We start from the raw sequence: 12,303 nt of genomic DNA on the forward strand, positions 1-12,303 counted from the left end.
AGACAGGTCATGGAAGCAACCTAAATGCCCATCAACAAACAAATGGATAAAGAAGATGTGGTACATATATACAATGGAATATTACTCAGCCATAAAAAGGAATGAACTTGGGTCATTTGTAGAGACATGGATGGACCTAGAGACTGTCATACAGAGTGAAGTAAGTTAGAAAGAGAAAAACAAATATCGTATATTAATGCATATATGTGGAATCTAGAAAAATGGTACAGATGAACCAGTTTGCAGGGCAGAAATAGAGACACAGATGTAGAGAACAAATGTATGGACACCAAGGGGGGAAAGCAGGGGTGGTGGTGGTGGTGTTATGAATTGGGAGACTGGGATTGACATATATACACTAATATGTATAAAGTAGATAACTAATAAGAACCTGCCATATAAAAATTAAATTAAATTTAAAAAATTAGTACATTGAATTGGCTGACTATCATATTCCCTTTCAGCTCTGAAATACCAACTTTGATTTTTTCAATGCTGCAGGAATGCTTAATAGTTACAAAAAACATTTTTATAAGGAAAATCCATTTTTTAAAGCAAATGATTCTGCTATAATTTTACTATTTCATTTTCACATCTCATGCTCTCTGCAGCTAAATACACCTACCCTGTTTGGTCCAGGTATTGTAAAACTGGAAGTCACCTGCCAAGAGCTTCTTGGTCCTTTTTATGGAGGCAAAAGTACAACTAAATGCTGTTGATGGTACTACATAAAGTTTTAACAAATTTCTGGGAATTTTTCTGATTTCTTACATTTGAGTTGAGAAATATAGATGTGTATTGAAAGCAGTGTTCACACATAGTTTTCTTAATGATATAATTTAAAATGCATGCGTGGGACTTCTCTGGTGGTCCAGTGGTTAAGACTTTGCTTTCCAATGGTGTGGGTGTGGGTTCAATCCCTGGTCGGGGAGTTAAGATCCCACATGCCTCACGGCCAAAGAACCAAAACATAAAACAGAAGTAATATTGTAAGAAATTCAATAAAGACTTTAAAAATGGTCCACATCAAAAAAATATCTTAAAAAAATAAAATAAAATGCATGCATGTTCTGGAGGTTTCCAAGTTTTAATAACACACTAGGACTTATAAAACTCAGCAAAGCTCATACTCATGGGATGATTTATTACAGTGAAGAAATACATATTAAAATCAGCAAGAGGAAAAAGCACATAGGACAGGGACCAGCAGAAACTAAGCACAGACCTTCCAGTTGTCCTCTCCCAGTGGAATTGTGGGTGGTGAGGAGGGTAGTAGTCAGGAGCTCAGCTGAACTGGGAAAGGAAGAAAGCTGAGTTGCCAGGTGTCCTAGCAGCCAATAAAAGCAACAAGCCAAAAATGAAACAGTTAAGCATTCAATTACTTACTATGATACAAGCAAGTCTAAAGCCAGAGAAAGCACTGACTCCTCATATTCTATTTTACCCCAGGCAACGGGTACTGGTTTAAGGTCAGGTGAATCATTGCAGACATGGGAATCTTCTCACTTCTGAGGGAGCCCTGCACAAAATTTTACGGATTTTGAGATTGGTGGGATGGGGAAAGGAAGGGCTAGAGTTGAGAAAGTACTAGGTACTGAGTAAGAGCAAGGAAGAGCATATTCACTGTTTCCCTCTCCTCCCCCAGTAAGAAGTCCTTGGCAGACACACCTGAAGAGGACCTCGGTTGAAGACCTTAGATGGAGAACTGGAAATCAAGGCACCAGGGCTAGGAATGTAAATATGTGAAAAAGCATGACATGCCAAAAGGACCTGAGTCCTTGATTGCAACCCCCTTCAGAGACAGGCATGCACGGGCTGTGCACCAAGTCTGGCATGGGGAGGGCAACTTTCCCCTGCCAGGTAAAGCCTTTGTGATTACCTACGGTCAGGCCTGAAAAATCACACACAGGTTTTTAACCAGAAGCCAGACCCCTCACTTACTTTTCCTAGCAATATACAGGGAATAAATATTGCCCACTGAAGCCTTAAGACGGAGATTTTATTGGGGGTTGGTCATGTTAACAGATCTCACATTTCACATTGGCTAATCCCAGTCTGTAGTCCCTCCAGAGGTCAAGCTGATACTATAAGACCTAAGAGCCCCACCAAAAATCACTTTAGCATAGACTGACATGGCCCAAGTTTCCCACTTAAACAGATACCCTTATCAAGCAGGACATTCCAAGGGCTTTGAGGTAACCTCCCCAGAGCTGGGGGCAAAGGCTAGATCTTTCTATTGCACTAGGTATTTTATAAAAGCATGAGGTAAAGATAAAATTTAATAATGAGCTACATTCAAAAAAATATGTGATAGGGCATAAGAGATAGAAGGAAAGTAAAAATAAGAGTATATAGCTATAGCCTCCTTTCTTGACTTCATCTGTGCTGCTACCATATTGTTGTTACTTTATTTTGAAGAAGAGCAGCATTTGCCACCCGAAAATATGTCTCTTTAGCATAAGAATTATTTAAGGCTGTTTATTTTTAAGAAACAGTAGATACAGCAAAGCTTGGAAAACTAAGTAGAAGTTTTCCTTTTATAAGAGACAGTTACATTTATAAGAGCAATCTCCGTTTGTAAGGGGGTATCTCTCTCTCTCTACCAGGAAGAGAAGGATGGCTAAATCTCTAGAAACTTATCAGTGGAGAAGGCAAGGACCGAAATCTGCATAACAAACTTACCTTTGTTCACTGTGCTTTTCCTGATAGCCTGTCACAACTGGCTCCCTCAACCCACCAAATCTTCTTTTGTATTTATTTGGAGATGGTATTTAAGGTGGCAGTTTGGGCCATTTCGGGAGTTACTTAGTTTTCCTGTCATCTCCTATGTATACCAGAGGTATACACATTATTATTAAATTTTTGTTTATTTTTCTCCTGTTAACCTGTAATTTATTACCAGGGTAGCGGGGGTGCATAGGGTTGCTGCAGCCAAGAGCATAGAACAGCAGAGGGAAAATTATTTTTTCTACCTTACAGTTTCCATCACAGTGTTGTCAAGTACCTCTGCTTCATTCAGCATCTTTTTTTTTCTATCTACAGTGTTCTGTAGTTCTGTTTTGTAAATGTAGGTAATATTCGATCTTACCAAAAAACTCTCGAAGTTCGAAATGATCGTAGACTATGATTTTTAATAAACTCTGTTTAATTGGTGATAATGAGATAACAAAGAAGGTCCATAAGGGAGATCCCACGTGCCCTTTGGATTGGAGAAAATATTGTATTCTAAGGTGTCACAAAGTCCTATGTTGTTCTCTGAGACTCTAAAGGAGCACAGCTGCAGGAACACAGGGGCTGGTCTTGTTAACTCTGCTTAGAGAGAGAGATGGTTTCCTATTTGTCTCTAGTGTCTTACAATGGAAAAAACTGATTCAGGGAAGTAAATGACTTGCCAAACTTTACACATTGGCAGAGCTAGGATTCCACTGAAGGTCTGCAGCCTCTGCATTAGGAAGGCCATTGGTTTTTTATTATTATTATTTTTCCTCTTCATATGTTTAATTTGAACTGGTGTCAGTTGGATAAATATGCTGGTCTAGGCATGTTTTGTCCCTGGTTCTGTGTCCCCTGAAGAATGAATGAAAACTGTGTGCAATTTCTTGAAGTGAGACCTGTGTTGTCCACCCTGAGGGGGTCTTATAACCATAGTAGCTATATGGACAGGGGGTTCTCAAGGAACTCTTCCTTTATAATCTTTTCTCCTCTTTCCCCTTAAAATGGAAGAGAAAGCAACATAAAAGAGAAAGAAGATAAAATCTAAAGAACAGAGATTCCTGTGTTCATAAGCAGATGGATCAATTCAACTTAAATGATGAGCATTTTAAATCAATTGGTAAATCTTGTAAAATGAATCTCTAAAACCATTTGATTAAATTGACCCTGCATACTATCTGGCGCATAGTATTCAACTAAAATATGTTTGTTGAATGTAAGTGAATCATCCAGTTAACTTAGTCAACATATTTAAATGTTTGCATACTGAGGCATGGTCTTAATCACCACATGGAATGGAAATCCACAAACCTGGAATGGCTCACACTTGGAAGAATAATACAAACTCAAATAGTGTAACAAAGTATCATTATCTTTTTGTAATTTGATGAAAGTATTATTTTTAAATAATCAAAATGTTTCTATGACCCTATAACATGTTGTCTTTTGTTTCTAGAAGAAATCAGATTTACCATTATAGGGAAGAAAAAAAGGATATGGTGTTGCAAAACCATGATAAATGTATTCTATTCCATTTGCATTTAACAGACCAACTGACTGTCATTAGCATTAGGTTAATATATTTATTGCACTTATTCAAGATAAATTGCATCAATATAATTTATTATTTAAGAACAAATGGGGGGGAGGAGAGAAGATGGCGGAAGAGTAAGACGCGGAGATCACCTTCCTTCCCACAGATACAGTAGAAATACATCTACACGTGGAACTGCTCCTACAGAACACCCACTGAACGCTGGCAGAAAACGTCAGACCTCCCAAAAGGCAAGAAACTCCCCCCGTACTTGGGTAGGGCAAAAGAAAAAAGAAATAACAGAGACAAAAGAATAGGGACGGCACCTGCACCAGTGGGAGGGAGCTGTGAAGGAGGAAAGACTTCCACGCACTAGGAGCCCCTTCGCGGGCAGAGACTGCGGGTGGCAGAGGGGGGAAGCTTCGGAGCCACGGAGGAGAGCGCAGCCACAGAGGTGCGGAGGGCAAAGCGGAGAGATTCCCGCACTTCCCGCACGGAGGCTCGGCGCTGACCAGCACTCACCAGCCCGAGAGGCTTGTCTGCTCAGCCGCCGGGGCGGGCGGGGCTGGGAGCTGAGGCTCAGGCTTCGGTCGCAGGGAGAGGACTGGGGTTGGTGGCGTGAACACAGCCTGAAGGGGTTAGTGCACCACAGCTAGCCGGGAGGGAGTCCGGGAAAAAGTCTGCAGCTGCCGAAGAGGCAAGAGACTTTTTCTTCCCTGTTTCCTGGTGCGCGAGGAGAGGGGATTCAGAGCGCCGCCTAAACGAACTTCAGAGACGGGCGCGAGCCGCAGCTAACAGCGCGGATCCCATAGCAACAGGGGCGCAGAGGGAAAAACGGAGAGACTCCCGCACAGAGGCTCGGCGCCGAGCAGCGCTCACCAGCCCGAGAGGCTTGTCTGCTCCCCCGCCGGGGCGGGCGGGGCTGGGAGCGGAGGCTCGGGCTTCGGTCGGATCGCAGGGAGAGGACTGGGGTTGGCGGCGTGAACACAGCCTGAAGGGGTTAGCGCACCACAGCTGGCTGGGAGGGAGACCGGGAAAAAGTCTGCAGCTGCTGAAGAGGCAAGAGACTTTTTCTTGCCTCTTTGTTTCGCGGCGCGCAAGGAGAGGGGATTCAGAGCGCCGCCTAAACGAACTCCAGAGACTGGCGCGAGCCGTGGCTATCAGCGCGGACCCCAGAGACGGGCGTGAGACGCTGGGGCTGCTGTTGCCGCCTCCAAGAAGCCTGTGTGCGAGCACAGGTCACTCTCCACACCGCCCCTCCCGGGAGCCCGTGCAGCCCGCCACTGCCAGGGTCCCGTGATCCAGGGACAACATCCCCCGGGAGAACGCACTGCGCGCCTCAGGCTGCTGCAACGTCACGCCGGCCTCTGACGCCGCAGGCTCGCCCCGCCTCCTCTGTACCCCTCCCTCCCCGTGGCTTGGGTGAGCCAGAGCCCCCGAAGCAGCTGCTCCTTTAACCCCGTCCTGTCTGGGCGGGGAACAGATGCCCTCAGGCGACCTACACGCAGAGGCGGGTCCAAATCCAAAGCTGATCCCCAGGAGCTGTGCAAACAGAGAAGAGGAGGGGAAATCTGTCCCAGCAGCCTCAGAAGAAGCGGATTAAAACTCCACAAACAACTTGATGTGCCTGCATCTGTTGAATACCTGAATAGACAACGAATCATCCCAAATTCAGGAGGTGGACTTTGGGAGCAGGATATATTAATTTTTCCCCTTTTCCTTTTTTTTTTGTGAGTGTATATGTATATGCTTCTGGGGGAGATTTTGTCTGTATAGCTTTGCTTTACAATAGCTTTATTTTACTTCACTATATTATAGCTTCTTCCTTTCTTTCCTTTCTTTCTTTCTTTCTTTCTTTCTTTCTTTCTTTCCTTCCTTCCTTCCTTCCTTCCTTCCTTCCTTCCTCCTTCCTTCCTTCCTTCCTTCCTTTCTTTCTTTCTTTCTATTTTTTCTCCCTTTTACTCTGAGCCGTGTGGACGAAAGGCTCTTGGTGCTTCAGCCAGGCATCAGAGCCGTACCTCGGAGGTGGGAGAGCCAACTTCAGGACACTGGTCCACAAGAGACCTCCCAGCTCCACGTAATACCAAACGGCAAAAATCTCTCAGAGATCTCCATCTCAACATCAAGACCCAGCATCACTCAATGACCAGCAAGCTACAGTGCTGAACACCCTATGCCAAACAACTAGCAAGACAGGAACACAGCCTCATCCATTAGCAGAGAGGCTGCCTAAAATCATAATAAGGCCACAGACACCCCAAAATACACCACCAGACGTGGACGTGCCCACCAGAAAGACAAGATCCAGCCTCATCCACCAGAGCTCAGGCACTAGTTCCCTCCACCAGGAAGCCTACACAACACACTGAACCAACGTTAGCCACTGGGGACAGATACCAAAAACAACGGGAACTACAAACCTGCAACCTGTGATAAGGAGACCCCAAACACAGTAAGATAAGCAAAATGAGACGACAGAAAAACACACAGCAGATGAAGGAGCAGGGTCAAAACACACTAGACTTAACAAATGAAGAGGAAATAGGTAGTCTACCTGAAAAAGAATTCAGAATAATGATAGTAAGGATGATCCAAAATCTTGGAAATAGAATAGACAAAATGCAAGAAGCATTTAACAAGGACGTAGAAGAACTAAAGAGGAATCAAGCAATGATGAAAAACACAATAAATGAAATTAAAAATACTCTAGATGGGATCAATAGCAGAATAACTGAGGCAGAAGAAAGGATAAGTGACCTGGAAGATAAAATGGTGGAAATAACTACTGCAGAGCAGGATAAAGAAAAAAGAATGAAAAGAACTGAGGACAGTCTCAGAGACCTCTGGGACAGCATTAAACGCACCAACATTCGAATTATAGGGGTCCCAGAAGAAGAAGAGAAAAAGAAAGGGACTGAGAAAATATTTGAAGAGATTATAGTTGAAAACTTCCCTAATATGGGAAAGGAAATAGTTAATCAAGTCCTGGAAGCACAGAGAGTCCCATACAGGATAAACCCAAGGAGAAACACGCCAAGACACATATTAATCAAACTGTCAAAAATTAAATATAAGGAAAACATATTAAAGGCAGCAAGGGAAAAAAAACAAATAACACACAAGGGAATCCCCATAAGGTTAACATCTGATCTTTCAGCAGAAACTCTGCAAGCCAGAAGGGAGTGGCAGGATATACTTAAAGTCATGAAGGAGAAGAACCTACAACCAAGATTACTCTACCCAGCAAGGATCTCATTCAAATGTGATGGAGAAATTAAAACCTTTACAGACAAGCAAAAGCTGAGAGAGTTCAGCACTACCAAACCAGCTTTACAACAAATGCTAAAGGAACTTCTCTAGGCAAGAAACACAAGAGAAGGAAAACACCTACAATAACAAACCCAAAACATTTAAGAAAATGGGAATAGGAACATACATATCGATAATTACCTTGAATGTAAATGGATTAAATGCTCCCACCAAAAGACACAGGCTGGCTGAATGGATACAAAAACAAGACCCATATATATGCTGTCTACAAGAGACCCACTTCAGACCTAGAGACACATACAGACTGAAAGTGAGGGGATGGAAAAAGATATTCCATGCAAATGGAAATCAAAAGAAAGCTGGAGTAGCAATTCTCATATCAGACAAAATAGACTTTAAAATAAAGACTATTACAAGAGACAAAGAAGGACACTATATAATGATCAAGGGATCGATCCAAGAGGAAGGTATAACAATTGTAAATATTTATGCACCCAACATAGGAGCACCTCAATACATAAGGCAAATACTAACAGCCATAAAAGGGGAAATCGACAGTAACACAATCATAGTAGGGGACTTTAACACCCCACTTTCACCAATGGACAGATCATCCAAAATGAAAATAAATAAGGAAACACAAGCTTTAAATGATACATTAAACAAGATGGACTTAATTGATATTTATAGGACATTCCACCCAAAAACAACAGAATACACATTTTTCTCAAGTGCTCATGGAACATTCTCCAGGATAGATCATATCTTGGGTCACAAATCAAACCTTGGTAAATTTAAGAAAATTGAAATCGTATCAAGTATCTTTTCCGACCACAACGCTATGAGACTAGATATCAATTACAGGAAAAGATCTGTAAAAAATACAAACACATGGAGGCTACACAATACATTACTTAATAATGAAGTGATTACTGAAGAAATCAAAGGGGAAATCAAAAAATACCTAGAAATAAATGACAATGGAGATACGACGACCCAAAACCTATGGGACGCAGCAAAAGCAGTGCTAAGAGGGAAGTTTATAGCAATACAAGCCTACCTCAAGAAACAGGAAACATCTCGAATAAACAACCTAACCTTGCACCTAAAGCAATTAGAGAAAGAAGAACAAAAAAACCCCAAAGCCAGCAGAAGGAAAGAAATTATAAAGATCAGGTCAGAAATAAATGAAAAAGAAATGAAGGAAACAATAGCAAAAATCAATGAAACTAAAAGCTGGTTCTTTGAGAAGATAAACAAAATTGATAAACCATTAGCCAGACTCATCAAGAGAAAAAGGGAGAAGACTCAGATCAATAGAATTAGAAATGAAAAAGGAGAAATAACCACTGACACTGCAGAAATACAAAAGATCATGAGAGATTACTACAAGCAACTCTATGCCAATAAAATGGACAACCTGGAAGAAATGGACAGATTCTTAGAAATGCACAAACTGCCGAGACTGAACCAGGAAGAAATAGAAAATATGAACAGACCAATCACAAGCACTGAAATTGAAACTGTGATTAAAAACCTTCCAACAAACAAAAGCCCAGGACCAGATGGCTTCACAGGTGAATTCTATCAAACATTTAGAGAAGAGCTAACACCTATCCTTCTCAAACTCTTCCAAAATATTGCAGAGGGAGGAACACTCCCAAACTCATTCTACGAGGCCACCATCACCCTGATACCAAAACCAGACAAAGATGTCACAAAGAAAGAAAACTACAGGCCAATATCACTGATGAACATAGATGCAAAAATCCTCAACAAAATACTCGCAAACAGAATCCAACAGCACATTAAAAGGATCATACACCATGATCAAGTGGGGTTTATCCCAGGAATGCAAGGATTCTTCACTATACGCAAATCAATCAATGTGATACACCATATTAACAAATTGAAGGAGAAAAACCATATGATCATCTCAATAGATGCAGAGAAAGCTTTCGACAAAATTCAACACCCATTTATGATAAAAGCCCTGCAGAAAGTAGGCATAGAGGGAACTTTCCTCAACATAATAAAGGCCATATATGACAAACCCACAGCCAACATTGTCCTAAATGGTGAAAAACTGAAACCATTTCCACTAAGATCAGGAACAAGACAAGGTTGCCCACTCTCACCACTATTATTCAACATAGTTTTGGAAGTGTTAGCCACAGCAATCAGAGAAGAGAAAGAAATAAAAGGAATCCAAATCGGAAAAGAAGAAGTAAAGCTGTCACTATTTGCAGATTACATGATACTATACATAGAGAATCCTAAAGAGGCTACCAGAAAACTCCTAGAGCTAATCAATGAATTTGGTAAAGTAGCAGGATACAAAATTAATGCACAGAAATCGCTTGCATTTCTATACACTAATGACGAAAAATCTGAAAGTGAAATTAAGAAAACACTCCCGTTTACCATTGCAACAAAAAGAATAAGATATCTAGGAATAAACCTACCTAAGGAGACAAAAGACCTGTATGCAGAAAATTATAAGACACTGATGAAAGAAATTAAAGATGATACAAATAGATGGAGAGATATACCATGTTCCTGGATTGGAAGAATCAACATTGTGAAAATGACTCTACTACCCAAAGCAATCTACAGATTCAATGCAATCCCTATCAAACTACCACTGGCATTTTTCACAGAACTAGAACAAAAAATTTCACAATTTGTATGGAAACACAAAAGACCCTGAATAGCCAAAGCAATCTTGAGAACGAAAAATGGAGCTGGGGGAATCAGGCTCCCTGACTTCAGACTATACTACAAAGCTTCAGTAATCAAGACAGTTTGGTACTGGCACAAAAACAGAAATATAGATCAATGGAACAGGATAGAAAGCCCAGAGATAAACCCACACACATATGGTCACCTTATCTTTGATAAAGGAGGCAAGCATATACAGTGGAGAAAAGACAGCCTCTTCAATAAGTGGTGCTGGGAAAATTGGACAGGTACATGTAGAAGTATGAAATTAGAACACTCCCTGACACCATGCACAAAAATAAACTCAAAATGGATTAAAGACCTAAGTGTAAGGCCAGACACTATCAAACTCTTAGAGGAAAACATAGGCAGAACACTCTATGACATACATCACAGCAAGATCCTTTTTGACCCAGCTCCCAGAGAAATGGAAATAAGAACACAAATAAACAAATGGGACCTAATGAAACTTAAAAGCTTTTGCACAGCAAAGGAAACCATAAACAAGACCAAAAGACAACCCTTAGAATGGGAGAAAATATTTGCAAATGAAGCAACTGACAAAGGATTAATCTCCAAGATTTACAAGCAGCTCATGCAGCTCAATAACAAAAAAACGAACAACCCAATCCAAAAATGGGCAGAAGACCTAAATAGACATTTCTCCAAAGAAGATATACAGATGGCCTACAGACACATGAAAGAATGCTCAACATCATTAATCATTAGAGAAATGCAAATCAAAACTACAATGAGATATCATCTCACACCGGTCAGAATGGCCATCATCAAAAAATCTAGAAACAATAAATGCTGGAGAGGGTGTGGAGGAAAGGGAACACTCTTGCACTGTTGGTGGGAATGTAAATTGATACAGCCACTATGGAGAACAGTATGGAGGTTCCTTAAAAAACTACAAATAGAACTACCATACGACCCAGCAATCCCACTACTGGGCATATACCCTGAGAAAACCATAGGTCAAAAAGTGTCATGTACCACAATGTTCATTGCAGCTCTATTTACAATAGCCAGGACCTGGAAGCAACCTAAATGTCCATCGACAGACGAATGGATAAAGAAGATGTGGCACATATATACAATGGAATATTACTCAGCCATAAAAAGAAATGAAATGGAGGTATTTGTAATGAGGTGGATGGAGTTAGAGTCTGTCATACAGAGTGAAGTAAGTCAGAAAGAGAAAAACAAATACAGTATGCTAACACATATATACGGAATCTAAGGAAAAAATAAAAAAAAAAAGGCCATGAAGAACCTAGTGGCAAGACGGGAATAAAGACACAGACCTACTAGAGAATGGACTTGAGGATATGGGGAGGGGGTGGGGTGAGATGTGACAGGGTAAGAGAGTGTCATGGACATATATACACTACCAAATGTAAAATAGATAGCTAGTGGGAAGCAGCCGCATAGCACAGGGAGATCAGCTCAGTGCTTTGTGACCACCTAGAGGGGTGGGATGGGGAGGGTGGGAGGGAGGGAGATGCAAGAGGGAAGAGAAATGGGAACATATTGTATATGTATAACTGATTCACCTTGTTATAAAGCAGAAGCTAACACACTATTGTAAGGCAATTATACTTCAATAAGATGTTTAAAAAAAAAAAAAAAGAACAAATGGGAATAATCTGTATCAGTGAAGATAACATCATGCTTCATACTATTTTTGACAATGGCAGGTTTAAGGAAGTGTTAAACTACTTGGTTTATAATTTATAAAATACAAAAATGTAACTGTAAATATTTTAACATCTTTAGGAAAGAAAAACTAAAATGTGTGACAATCATCCCAAGGGGAGGAGGGTGCATGCCCCAAAGACATTTCAAGAGAAAAGTCTGCCTGGGAAGCCTTCTAGAGAGGATTGAATTAATCGGACTATCTCCCTGTGGGTTCTTTGATAGTTGTGTTGTAAATGAGGAAACTCATTTACATCTAAACAGATTCTTCAATAAATAACTTCCACCACTGAGTAATATAGCTTAGTTTTTTCAGCCTAACTTCTGTGACTAAGCGCTTAGTTCTTAAGAACGTAAAATGAAAC

Source organism: Balaenoptera borealis, assembly GCF_965194805.1.
Source record: "Balaenoptera borealis genome assembly, chromosome: 17".
Taxonomy (NCBI): Eukaryota; Metazoa; Chordata; class Mammalia; order Artiodactyla; family Balaenopteridae; genus Balaenoptera; species Balaenoptera borealis.